The sequence below is a fragment of the Spinacia oleracea genome, chromosome 3, assembly GCF_020520425.1.
Source record: "Spinacia oleracea cultivar Varoflay chromosome 3, BTI_SOV_V1, whole genome shotgun sequence".
Classification (NCBI taxonomy): Eukaryota; Viridiplantae; Streptophyta; class Magnoliopsida; order Caryophyllales; family Amaranthaceae; genus Spinacia; species Spinacia oleracea.
In genome coordinates, this window is record NC_079489.1 from 8,511,524 (window position 1) to 8,523,721 (window position 12,198).

General features: G+C 32.7%; 1 long non-coding RNA gene across 3 annotated transcripts; it reads right to left on the reverse strand.

Moving 5' to 3' along the window:
- Positions 1-4,719: 4,719 nt before the first annotated feature.
- Positions 4,720-11,775, reverse strand: LOC110786073 (uncharacterized). 3 transcript variants are annotated; one of them, XR_002532781.2, is made up of 4 exons: positions 11,459-11,775; positions 5,754-5,966; positions 5,145-5,307; positions 4,725-5,049 (listed from the first exon to the last, which is right to left on the reverse strand). It is a non-coding gene; the product is annotated as an uncharacterized lncRNA (long non-coding RNA). The 3 variants fall into 3 exon arrangements; XR_002532783.2 differs by having other exon boundaries at positions 4,729-5,049; positions 5,754-5,915; positions 11,459-11,769; XR_008929847.1 differs by having other exon boundaries at positions 4,720-5,049; positions 5,754-11,770.
- Positions 11,776-12,198: the final 423 nt, after the last annotated feature.

Here is a 12,198-nt window from a genome sequence, read left to right on the forward strand (position 1 = left end):
TGAGAAAATAGGCTAAAGACAAATCCTAAAGGACAAAATCAATTTTTTTGAAAAATGGCATCTGTTTTTTAAAAATGGCATTTGTTATTTGAAAACTGGCATTTGTTTTAATGCTTGTCTTATTTGTCGTTTTGTAGGGTGAGATGTATTTGCTTAATACATCTCTGAGATGTGCCTCTCCGCCCTCGGAAGTATTTGACTCTTAACCCCAAAAGGCGAAGCATAGAGTAAAAAAAATTATTTTGACTTTTGAGATTTTCACTTATTAAAAGTTCAAAAGTCGTTTGTGGAAAAATCTCACTTGTGAATTCGGCTCGGTTAATAAATGAGTAGTTCACGAAACTTTTGTGAAAACATAAGTTCCTTACCGAAAGCTCAGGCTCGAGCTTACTTAAGTTAAATGAATATGAGCAGGCAATGCCCGGCTCGGCTTGTTTATACTCATCTACATTACGAAATACTTTTTTAGTTACAAGGTATATTATCATTATAAGTTGTCAGTTCATCTACGGATGCTATCGATATATATATATATATATATATATATATATGCTCTTTCGCTTTTTAACTTTATAATCTATACTAATAAGCTAAAGTCTAGCATATAAAACTGTGTTCCTAAAAATATATGCGTGTCACGTGGTGCTCTCCTTCAATCGCTTCATTCCAACAACTTTCCTTTCAAAAAGTTAGAAAACTATTCTCCACAAGGATTGAACTTGAGGCTTCATGTATAAAATATGAAAGATTTAACCATTAAATCATTTAATATCATATATTAAATGTCTAACATAAGATACTAATAAATGCAGATTCAAAACATAACATTTATGTACAAATCGGGGGTATTGCCCGAGCCCAAAGCTAGTTTACATATAAAAAAGGTGAAATGTCATGGACATTTATAAGAGGGGAGAAATTTTTTGGTTCGAGTCATGTTTGTTGATATTAAAGGAGGAGCTACAATTTCTTTTAGAGCTTTAGCTCCTAAGTAGGCAAAGTAGTTTACTAGTCTTTTTATGCACGCATGTGTACGTGAATTTTTATAATGCATGTAAGCCTACATTAAAAAAAATCAATAATTATTATCGTAACATGACTACCTTTTTATTTATTTTTCCTTCTGATAGTATCTTAATCAAAAATTAAGAAAATGATTTAAAAGCAATCCAATGCAACGTGTGATTTTTATCTTCAAATAAAAGTTTTAACATATTTTTTAAAAAATGTATAACATATACAAATCCATAATTACGTCAATTGCCTCTCAAGAAAAATATGGTTTATGCACCCGGGCGCACAATGGTCACTCTACACCATGTTTTTAAATGAACATATGGTTCAAATACAATGAACATATTGTTCATACCCAAAGAAGATTTAGTAAATGAACATATAGTTCAAATATTCCACTTGTACATGTACATGCATTTAAATCATTCTCCATGTTCATTAGATGCTTAATTGAGTTTTTCATCAGAGTGCACAATGAACAATGCACACCCGGATATATAATCCAAATTGCACTCTATAAAAGTTAGCCAAAAATAATTAGCAATTTCTACTATATAAACTTAACTAGCTCCCTCCTTATCCTAACCATTCAGAACACAATCTATGTTTCTCCCTCACTTTTTTATTTCTAATGTATGTCAATGCTATACATTTGAACCTTAATGATTAGAAATAATAAAATAAAATAAAAACACACGGGGAGAAACATAGATTGTAGTTTGAGTGACTAAGATGAGGAGGGAGCTAGTTAGGTTTATAAAGTAGACAAATGTTAATTATTTTTGGCTAGTTTCTTGAGAGGTAATTGACGTGAATTATGGGTTAATTAAAGTTATCCCCAAATTTAGCTTAATCATAAATTATGATTGCAATTAATAATCTTTTGAATTTGTCTAATTTTTTTTTGAATTGGAAATAATGATTGATTTATTTATGGGCAATATTGGTTATTGTTTTTAAAAAAAATATTCAATTTCTAATTTGCAATTATGCTTTAATATGTGCTAAATTTACGGCAATTATCTTATGTGCAAACAAATTTGAGGTAATATTAATTTGAATTAGTATTAATTTTTGCTAGATTTGCGCCATTTTCCAATCAATTTATGCTAAATGATTTAATTTGAGTTAAACTATTTTAGTTGATTGTATTGCTTTTAATTGATTGTATTTTTTAATTCAATTACTTAATTAATGATGAAGGAGGGTAAAAGAGAGGAAATCAATGTGGAGCTGACAAATGTCCGCTCTCTGATTTACCTCTCTTATAGATGTAAAAAACCAAAATAAAATATTTTGTTAACTTTCACTTTATAACGTATTTGACTCTATTTTCCTAAAAAAAATGGCATTCTATACATGGGAATATTTTGTAATTTTTTTTCTATATTTGGTTAACATATAAATAATATGATTATCTTTTTATAAGAAAGTTAATCCATACGTAGTACGTAGTAGGATATTTATATAAAAAAGGTTTAGAGTACTCTACCGATTTGTACTTACATAATTTAGAATACAAATAAATTAGAAAATCAATACAATATGAATAAGAGTGTTAAAAAAAGTTACTATAGTACTATATAATATTTTAACAACTAAATTCGATAATTATAGCCGCCAATTACGGGGTATTTTACTATTTTATATTTTAAACGGTATTATATTTAGCAACTAAATTCAATAATTATCACCGCCATTGATAGTAATATTTTACTACTTTAAAAAAAGCATATAACCTCCTTACACATGAGCAGAACTTGCGTAATCTAATCTATCTACTATTCTACTACGTAATTTCTTAATTTTTTAGATGCAACTCTTCGATTTTTACACTAGTGTAGACACCTAAATTTGGTCTCCGGCTAGAAGCGATAAGTTCAATGATGAAACAAAACATACACTTGACAAGCGCATTCCTGATCAAGCAACGAACATTCTAAGACTGACTGGCTCACTACTCTGTTAACTGCTATTTATAGTAGCTTCCTCCCTAAATATCTGCGAAAAATAGTAAATCGTCCAAGATAGATTTGTGTCAAAGAAATTTTAATTGCATTCCAATCTATATTATTAAAGTAGAGTGGTGAGGAATGTGAGGGTTCCAAAACCCCAATCCTCATCTCTCATACAAAGTTATTTAAGAAAATCCAGGTAATAAAAAACAGCAAAAGTCTTCACACACAATTAATCGAGAGACTAAATTGGAAATAAGAATAATTAAGATACTAGGCAGGAAATAATAAGGAAACTATTTTTTATTAATTTGATCAAGTAATTTTTTTTTATCATATACGTAATACGCTTTTATAACTGATCCAAAACAACTTACACATCTCGTTTATGGTTAATGACATAGCCTACACATTTGCCGGCCTTTTATGATTTATGTATTATCTATGATCAATTTTTTATCAGAGTATATGTATGATAATTATCAGAAGACAATATTATTTTTTGTACTATTATTGTTTTGTTTATGCTTACGTGTTGAAGATGAATATAAAGTATACACCATTTCACTATGTTACACTAGCTATACAAACAGTCAACTTGAGAGTTTGTTAAATTTGTTGTGGTTGGTTAATGAGCATTCCAAAGATAACGATGGAAAAGTCCACCGTAGATGAAATTTGGTGTTCATGGATAAATATATATGACTGAAACGCTAATCTATATTCATATTCTTTTACGCCATTTTTAGTTGTAGAACTAAATATTTAACTTTCAACTTTTACAGTGTGACGAAGTGCAAGTGACTTTGCTTGACAATGTCATTGATAAATATGAACATCACGAGTTATAAATAGGATAATTATAGATTGAAATTTGGTGAGAAAGCTGAGATCTTAGAGGTATTTGATGACGTTGAAGATATATTTTTTGTTCTGGACAATTTTTTATTTTATTATACTTCCTCTATTCCGGTAATATCACACCATTTTTTTTACACTATTCATACTACAAATTTGGCAATTTTTTGTGATTCGTATATAAGGAAATTTTAGTCATGTGAGGTCATGTTAGATTCGTATCGATATATATTTTCTAAATATTTTTTTTTTTATAATTTTTACTTGCGCACGATATTAAGAGTCAAAGTAAGGCTTAGAGGAGTAAAATTCAACCATGGTGCGATATTTCCAGAACAAAGGAAGTAGTATAGTCCAATTAAATATGAAGGTGGAAAAAAAAAGCAGACAATATTCAATTGGTGTTAAAAAAAAAACACCAAAGCTCTATAACAAATGGAATTATTTAGGAAAGAAAGGGAATGAAACAAGTAATATGAAATGAACAATTGATGGTCATGATATTTTTTTTAGCGTAGTCCAATTAAATATAAAAATGAACAAAAAAGAGTTAAAAAGAAAAGAAACAAATAAGTTAATACATAAACCAAAATTGCCATTATCGGGTCTCGAACCCCTAATTTATGGACATGAATCAAGGATAATATCCCTTGACCACTGCAACACAATCGTACTCTCTGTTTACATAGTGGAGGTTTTAAATATATATTTTTACGTTTTTCTTATTGCACGTTTTCAATTTTTTTTTTTAATTTTTTTTTCCCGGGGGTGGCACGTGCCCCCGGCCGCCGGCCCCAACGTGGATCCGCCATTGGAACCATCACATTTCCCCTTGAAATGTATAGACAACAGAGAACGTAGCATAAAGAGCTTATGAAAAAATTATGTAGTAGTATAGCTCCCTAGCACTATCACAAACCTAGCACGTCACTACTACAAATATCGCAACTAATAGCGGTCAAAGGATGCAATTAATAGCAGTAGGCAACCGTGGTAGATGAAAGCGCTGTCAGGTTAGGGGCTAGGGCAACTGAAATGCAAATACTTCATTATACATTTCTACCTAGTTTTAATGTTGATATTTCTTCCCTACTTTTGAAAATTTGATAAATCATTACAATAATTATAGTCTATGTAAGATTTGAACTAACGTCTATGCGCAATAACGCACATTGCTCTTCTTTTTCAGAAGACATTAATAAATATTTCTTCTAAAACTGACCTGCAGTCCCCAAGTTATCAAAACTAATCAGGTAAATCAAAATAAATCAAAAGGTAAATAAGTTATCAATTAGGAATTTAGGTTTATCTAATTACCTTTATCTGCATCTCAACTTATGATTACATTGATAGTGTACATTTTGCAGTAGAATCTATTAACATCATCTTTTCTCTTGCATGTCTTCTTCTCCCGAAATAATATCTGCTGTACGTGTGCCAACAAATTCCTCTCAATCACACTCCCACAAGCCACCAAACTCTACAATTAAGAAAAATTGACACAAATTAATTCATGTAATGTAAAAATAATTTGATTGATCCAAATCAGTTGACGAGTTAAGCATGCCTTGAGAAAAGTGCAGATGTGTCTGAGAGCAAGATTAGCGGTAGTCTGAGCAATAGTATGAGCAATAGTCTTATTGAGTATTAAGTTAAGACCTCTCATTTAAGTGGAAGAGTATGACAAAAAGTCTGAGCAAGAGTCTTGAAATTCCAAGACTTTACTTAAAACGTTTAAACAGTACATTCAATCTTAATTATTATTATTTATTCTTTTTTATTTTATTATTTTCATAAGTTTGAGGAGTCTTGAATGAGTATGAAAGGTGAAGTAGAAAAATTACGTAAGTCTGAAAGGGTCTCAACAAGAATCTGATTAATTAAAAATAAATAAAAATTAATAACAAGATGACGTGGAAGTCTTACCTTATACTAGCGCTAATCTTGCTCTGAGGTACAGTGTTTGTCCAGATCGCCAACTGAACCGTTGTTTCTGTTGCCTCTGAAGCAGTTACACCAGTTTCTCATCGCAAGGTTGCGAAGGTTTCTCGTTACTCTCCTCTATGAAACTATGAAACTCGGAACCCTCTTTGCTCAGATTTAAAAATAAAATAATAATCTCATATTAGAAACTTACTCCTGTAAAATCATTAACAATCAAACACAAGCTGATGTTATAATCTTAAACAAATTATTATCAAGCTTAAACTAGCTAATAGATGTTCCCTCTACACATTGCTTCTGTCATTGCTCACAGCTTCAGGGATTCCTTTTTCTACATTATCTCCCTCCCCTGAAATCAGACCTCTACTGCCATTGAAAATCCTAACTTTTTCACAAGAAAAGGTTTAAAAGAATCATAGCCCCAAACCTTTATCCTTTTGTTGCTCCAACAAAGAAAAAACAACCACCTAAGTAACAGCATTTGTCAGATTATACTACTTAAGTGAGTTAAGTATAATCATCCTAGGAAATGCTACTTCCCACATCATAATATATATTTTTCATTTTACACCTCTCTCTTAGCAAAATTAAATTAATCAAGAAGAAAAAAAAACGAGCCATACATTCTCGGTTTCTCGATATTCATCTGCCCTAACAACCATCACAACACCTCTAAGAGTAGATCTGCTGGCAACCTCCAGTAGTCAATAGCTATGGCAGGAGCAGATGCATTCTTGATGTTCCCAGCAGATCTACTCTTAGGGATCATTGCATCATTACTACAGTTCTTAAAACCTATTATCTAAGAAAGCAACACAAGTTGCTCCTCTTATTCCTCCTCGTCCCTGACCAGTTACATCTGGTTGCGCTTCTCCCCTTCCTCGTCCACTACCCCTTCCTCGTTTGGATAATCCCTAGTTTCTTTTTACTAGTTCACCATAAGAAAAACAACCAACAAAAGTCATGCTACTACATCTCCACTCACCATTTATCGGTCATCTTCTAAAGCAGTCTCATGGCACTTGCTTCTCATTGAAAGTAAACAACACCAAGTAAGATAATATTATCCCTCACATCCCATGTACTCCAGTTAATTTTTGATATATATTTGTAGCCAAGCAGTTCAGATGTACACTACTATCACCTCCCAGTACGGACTATTGATTCAACAATAAGTGGTATCCGGGAAAGTTCACAAATGCAGTCTTACCTCTATCAGTGTAATTAAATAGCTTTTTCTGACAGGAAAAGAGAATATATAAAACAGTAGGAAAAAAGGAGAGCAAATAATGAGACAAGATGTCCTCTGATTCAAAAAGAAAAATCACAGATTGCCCCAATCAGTGCAATCAAATAGACACACACCCATGACCAAGCATATAACTTCTAAAATACCAGGACTTGTTTGGTTGGATTCACGCCTAAAGATCATGGACTTTAATCAAGTAATACCATTGGTTGATCAAATTTATGGAACTTTCAGTTCTCTGTGTAACTTGTTTTCCTGTTTTACATTTTGAAGGCTATTTCACCAAGGTTATACTTAACAGTAAGCAGCAATAGACTGCTGCAGGTTCACTAACATGACCCACACAGTTGTAAATGTACTTCACAACGCCTCGTTTAAATGTTGCATTGTCAGGCCTTTTTCCACATACCAATGGCCAGCGTAGGCACCTGGCTGTACGTGTCATCCAACTCCCTTCAGCAATAGTGATCGTGAAATTACCACCAACAACACTCCAAGACGAAACAGCGAATAAAAAGAGAGCTTCTATGTTTCCCTTTTGCAAGAATCCTAAGTTGTTTCCCCTTTAAAGCGATGGTGATGGTGATGGTGAACTTCTTTGGCTCTTTTTGAATTTTATGGCTGCTCTTTTCGAACTTTTACACAAATTACCCGACTACATCAATTGAAGCTATAAATTGGTGACCTAATAATTTAAATTCAAACCCTACGAGCTCCAACCAGTCAATCCCCTTGATTGGCAAGTAAACATATCAAGGGGTATTTTCGTAAATAAATTATCAAAATATACAATCTACCTATTTAAGTGTACAATATCTTTTTATATTTAAAATTATTTTCTTTTATTTTTAACTTTTTAAATATCAAATATATTGTACATTGCAATTTCTAGATTGTATATTTACTTATTGTAATTACGAAAATGCCACTTGATATGTCAATCAAGGGGATTGTTTTGAAATTTCTCCTAAGTTACAGGTTCGTATTAGTAGAATCAAAGAGCAAGTAACAATCTCTATTATATAAAGGAACAGATGAGGGCGTTTTGGTAACATCACTTTTCGTGTCCCCTATGTAAAATACTAAAATACCCTTCGCATCTTCACAAAGTTGATTCAATCCCATGCGTTACTCTCCAATCTCCATTCTCCAAGTGAGCGTTACTGAGGAGAGAGACAATCGAGGAGGGGAAAAATGGAAGGATGGTAATTTTCATGACTACTTTTTGTTTTGTGGAAAAATTTCTTCTACAATCGGATTGTGTTCCCACCATTTATATGACGACGTACCAATGCCTACTTTCCAACAATCTAACTTTCAATATCTTGCCGTCCTTACAAATTTCAGATGCTTATAAATTTTTAATTTTCATGAATCTTAATGTATCGATTGATTTAAAGATATGGTTTGATGGATTTAAAGATATGTCATATCGATGAACTGGAGATTTGATGGGTGATGGAGTTCCTATTGATTAGTGTTTTGAGAGAACAATCTCTCCCTCTCAACTCCATCGCCCTTTCTCTCAACTCATAGAACCTCAGCAGATAATGCAAGTATAAGACAAACACCTACCTTCTTCAATTCAACTTTTATTAAAATTTATATGTGTTTTTTAAATTTGTGATTTGATTTGAACATTGTTTGAATTTGTCGTGTGACTTGATTGTGAGATTTTGTGTTTGGTTTGTGAGTTGTATGCTCAACTGAGTGAGTGTTGGTATGCTGTATGTGAGGGTTTTAAAGGGAAAATCAAGGAGTTGGAGGAGGAGATGAAGGAAATGGCGGAGAAAGTAAGACAGCTGGCTCACTGGCTGCACTAACTGACTGGAAAAGCACAGCTGCTGCCTGCTGCGAACTGAAACCCAACAGAACTACATCAGAAAGACCCTGCAGAACCTGCTCAAAAGCAAAAGCCACTAGACCAAGTTGCTGCCACCTGACTACAGACAACAGAGAACCCAAAAATAGCCTGCTAAAAGCCAACAACACAGGCCAAACCACAACAGGTAACCAAAAACCAACAAAAAAAGAACAACAAACAACCAAAATTAAGGCACTAAGACACAAAGTTTGGGATTATGGAGGCATCTGATGTAAGTAACAAGCTGAATCTGCTGAATAGCCGGTTTATTACTGTGTCTAATTTTTTATCGTGTTTGTAATATACCAAAATTTTCTGCTTTACTTATGGTCAGTTGTGTTTCTGATGTGTGAAATTGTGAAATTTCCAGCATGCGTCCTTTCTGAGCTAATTGATCGCATTGCTTCCCTCAGGTAATTCCTGTTCAATTTCCCAATTTCAATTTTGAGGATTGAGATGAGTTTTACCAATTTGGGACTGTGAAGATGTTCTAACCCACAGGCCCGTCTAATGGCTCTTTTATACGGGTACAAATCATTTTCTGAGTCACCTCTATATCTCAATTTTGTTTTGTGTTGTTTAATCAGATGCGTATCCTGCTATTAGTTTGTTTGATTATCTCAGTTTGCTGAATTTAATCATGACGCATATCCTGCTATTTGTTTGACTGCTTATCTCAATTTTCTAAATATAATCATGATGTGTATCCTGCTATTAGTTGGTTTGATCATCTCAATTCAATTTATGACTTTAATGATGAGGTGTATCCTTCTATTAGTTTGATTGATTATCTCAGTTTTCTGAATTTAATCATGATGCATATCCTGCTTGATTGTTGATGCTCCACTAATTAAAAATTAAAAGAACATGTTTCCGCATACCCCAGATGGGAATAAATTACAGCTTAAGTGAAGGCATGGATTCAACAATTTAGACGAGTAAAAAAACTAAAAACGTTAGCATTAAGAATAAAATCAAAATCATTACGAACACAAATAAATACTGATACCGCCAAACACAAATCATTTCAATTATTTTTAACTAAAGTTTGTGCATCACTCAAGGAATTTGTATTTATTTCTTTGAAACTGATATTTGTGGTAAAAAAAATTGTTGTTATGTATAAAATAACAGGTAAAGATAGAGATTGGGAAAAAAAAATCTGGAGGAGGAAATGTTGGTTGTGGAAATGCTGGTGGCGGAAATAACACAGTAAACACAGTTGCGGTCCAAGAAGTGAAACCACATCCTATTATGAAGACCCTCTCTGGCATTCAATACTGCATGACTGCGACAACACCAATGAAGGATTGTATCAATGACGGGTTTCTAGGAGCTTCTTGATCAACCGTTCCAAACTTCAGTAACCGAGGAACTATTGGTATATTCTCTACTGCCCTTATGATCTGTAACTTTTGTCTTTTAATGATACTTTATCACGCTTTCTTGAACTATGTTTGTTGGTCTTATGTTGCAAATTTAAGTTCAAGTAAAAAGTCATTATTGAATGCTTTCATGAATGATTGAGTGATGTTACCACTGCTTACCTATGGAATTTGAGTGTTTTTGTATGATTGAGTTAAGTTTTGCATATGTAGTGAAGACTGAGATACTATTGTGTTATTTGAATCGTTTGTGCAAAAGTATAACCGATATTGTGTTTTTTTTAGTCCAATAGAGTTTTATTTCCCCAACTGGTAGGAAATGGTGTTATTTATATTTCTTTGAGTACTTGATTTAATTTGCACAGGTTTAATTTTTCTGAATTTTTGGGGATTATTTTCTGATTTTATGAGTTCATTGATCATTTCTGAATTTTTGAAATTTTCTGATTTTTTCGAGTTCGATCAAAAGGGGAGACGCATCGAGTAGAATCAACAATCCGGGAAAAAACATCTACGAGAGAAGAAATTAAGTAATATGATACAAATTTTGAATTGTTTTAGTTGTTTTTACTTTTTAGTACCGAATTTGAGTAAATTGTGTTCATTTCTTATTTTATGGAAAATAGCCATGAATCATGTAATTTGGTCTGGTTTGTGACAATATATCCATCTATCATTGTACTTTGTGTATAATCTCGCACGCATCGCGTGCATATATGCGTGCATATAAGACTAGTCCAACATAAACAAGCCTGAAGGCCTGAACTGCTTCCGATTAACACGATAAGTTGCATTCAATTTATATTAAAAGACATGGAAAGACATTACAGAATATTCATTATTATTATCATTACCCCATTGCCTCAATGATTACAGAATAGAGAAACAAAAATGCAATTGAAGAATACGACGTCCCAATAACAACAACCTTTACCCTGCACTTCAAAACCTAGAAAAAACATACTTAAGACTGGTGGTGTGAATGGGTACTCGTGTCTAGTCTTCTACCCAAGTGCTATGTAAAAATCCCCAATTTGACTATGTAAACCCCCTAGAAAATTCCAATTCAATTTGACTATGTAAACCCTAAAAATTCCAATTCAATTTTCCAAAAAATTACCAACCAAAATCAATTGAACCTACTCTACTAAAAATATCTTGAAGAATCCTATAAAATTGAATTACTAACCTCTAGCAGCCATAGAAGTTCAACGTTGATGGCTTTCTCAAGACTATCGTTTTTCAACAGAAACGGAGATGAAAGGGTTACCGCACGCTTTTCGGAGTAACGACAGTCAAGTCGGAGAACAAAGAGAATCAACAATGGCGTAGTCGGAGAAGAAAGAGAATCAGTCGGAGAAGAAAGAGGAAGCTTTTTAGTTACTTTTGACTTTTGTTGACTTGTCAACGAAGAGAGATGAAAGTACAAAATTGCCCCTGTGTTATGTATGGGCTTTTAGGCGCTGTCCAACGTTCACAACAGCACGACTAACACCTTACACCTATAAATACTCCAAGCCAAAACAATTTTACTGTAAAGTACTTTCGACTCCTCAAACAACGCAACAACCATCAAACCCTAGTTTCATCGTTTGAATAGGTAAGATAAAAAAAAAAAACACAAATTCTTATTACAAAGGGTGTATAATAAATATTGTACACCGAAGTAAAAGTTAACTCAAAATGTTTAAAAGTTTAGCTTATATGTGTAAAAGTTATCTATTTTTAGTGATAAATTTTTTCATTTCAGTAAAAACATATTTCTTCAAAACCACTAGTAATGTATAAAATTAATCATTTAATCATTTCTATCAACTTTTTGTTACTAATATAAAAGTTAATTAAAACTAGGTTAAAGTTACAAAAAAATGGGTAAAAGTTATCTTGGTGTACAATAAATTTATTGTACACCTTGTGCGCGCAAGATAT